Below are 2,395 nucleotides of genomic sequence, written 5' to 3'. Positions count from 1 at the left end.
TCTTTGTATCAGAAAAACTTGCTAATTCCTTCATTCTAATAATTTATGGTAGATTCCTTTGTATTTTCTACATACATAGTCATGTCATCTAGAAAAAAGTTAGGACTTTGTTTTTTCTTTATTTCCAGTTCTCAAATATATTATTCATTTTTCTTGGTTTAGTGAACTGACTAGGCATTTAGGAAACTGTTGAATATAAGTGGAAGCTGCAAATATCATTATCTTGTTCCCAATCTAAAGAGTACATTTTCAGTATTTTACCATTAAGTATGATATTTGCTGTGAATTTTTGGTAGATAGCCTTCATCAGATTAAGGAAATTCCTATCTTTTCCTAGACCGCTAGTATCAAATACTATTTCTCATAGTATTCTCCGGGTTGTCTTTTCATCTTGTTTGTAATTGCCCTTGCTTGGCAAAAGCTTTTAAGTTTCATTAGGTCCCATTAGTTTATTATTTTTTTTATTTCCATTACTCTAGGAGGTGAATCAAAAACGATCTTGGTGTGATTTATGTCAAAGAGTGTTCTGCCTATGTTTTCCTCTAAGAGTTTTACAGTGTCTGGTCTTACATTTAGGTCTCGAATTCATTTTGAGTTTATTTTTGTGTATGGTGTTAGGGAGTGTTCTAATTTCATTCTTTTCTATGTAGCTGTCCAGTTTTCCCAGCACCACTTATTGAAGAGACTGTCTTTTCTCCATTGTTCATCTTTGTCTCCTTTGTCATAGATTAGTTGACCATAGGTGTGTGGGTTTATCTCTGTTCTTTCTATCCTGTTCTACTGATCTGTATTTCTGTTTTTGTGCCAGTACCATATTGTCTTGATTACTGAAGCTTTGTATTATAGTCTGAAATCAGGGAGGCTGATTCCTCCAGCTCTGTTTTTCTCTGTCAAGACTGCTTTGGCTATTCTGGGTCTTTTGTGTCTCCATACAAATTTTAAGATTTTTTGTTCCAGTTCTGTAAAAAATGCCACTAGTAATTTGATAGGGACTGTAATCTGTAGATTGCTTTGGGTAGTATAGTCATTTTCATAATATTGATTCTTCCAGTTCAAGAACATGGTATATCTTTCCATCTGTTTGTGTCATCTTTGACTTTTTTCATCAGTGTCTTATAGTTTTCTGAGTACAGGTTTTTTACCTCCTTAAGTAGGTTTATTCCTAGGTATTTTATTCTTTTTGTTGCAGTGGTGAATGGGATTGTTTCCTTAATTTCTCTTTCTGATCTTTCATTGTTAATGTATAGGAATGCAAGAGATTTCTGTGCATTAATTTTGTATCCTGCAACTTTACCAAATTCATTGATTAGCTCTAGTAGTTTTCTGGTGGTATCTTTAGGATTCTCTATGAGTAGTATCATGTCATCTGCAAGCAGTGACAGTTTTACTTCTTTTCCAATTTATATTCCTTTTATTTCTTTTTCTTCTTTGATTGCTGTGGCTAGAATTTCCAAAACTATGTTGAATAATAGTGATGAGAGTGGACATCCTTGTCTTGTTCCTGATCTTAGAGGAAATGCTTTCAGTTTTTCACCATTGAGAATGATGTTTGCTGTGGGTTTGTCATACATGGCCTTTATTATGTTGAAGTAGGTTCCCTCTGTGCCCACTTTCTGGAGAATTTTTATCATAAATGGGTGTTGAAATTTTTCAGAAGCTATTTCTGCATCTATTGAGATGATTGTATGGGTTTTCTTCTTCAGTTTGTTAATATGGTGTATCACATTGATTGATTTGCGTATGTTGAAGAATCCTTGCATTCCTGGGATAAATCCCACTTGATTATGGTGTATGATCCTTTTAATGTGTTGTGGGATTCTGTTTGCTAGTATTTTGTTGAGGATTTTGCATCTATCTTCATCAGTAATATTGGTCTGTAATTTTCTTTTTTTGTAGTATCTTTGTCTGGTTTTGGTATCAGGGTGATGGTGGCCTCATAGAGTGAGTTTGGGAGTGTTCCTTCCTCTGCAATTTTCTTGAAGCATTTGAGAAGACTGAGTGTTGGCTCTTCTCTAAATGTTTGATAGAATTCACCTGTGAAGCCGTCTGGTCATAGCCTTCTGTTTGTTGGAAGATTTTTAATCACAGTTTCAATTTAATTACTTGTGATTGGTCTGTTCATATTTTCTATTTCCTCCTGGTTCAGTCTTGTAAGGTTATACCTTTCTACGAATTTGTCCATTTCTTCCAGGTTGTCCATTTTATTGGCATAGATTTGCTTGTAGTAGTCTCTTAGGATGCTTTGTATATCTGCAGTATCTGTTGTAACTTCTCCTTTTTCATTTCTAATTTTATTTATTGGAGTCCTCTGCCCCTTTTTCTTGATGAGTCTTACTAAAGCTTTATTGAGTTTGTGTATCTTCTCGGAGAACCAGCTTTTAGTTTTATTGATCTT

Source organism: Phocoena phocoena, chromosome 4 (genome assembly GCF_963924675.1).
Source record: "Phocoena phocoena chromosome 4, mPhoPho1.1, whole genome shotgun sequence".
In the NCBI taxonomy this organism is placed as follows: Eukaryota; Metazoa; Chordata; class Mammalia; order Artiodactyla; family Phocoenidae; genus Phocoena; species Phocoena phocoena.
This window is presented reverse-complemented; position numbering follows the sequence as displayed.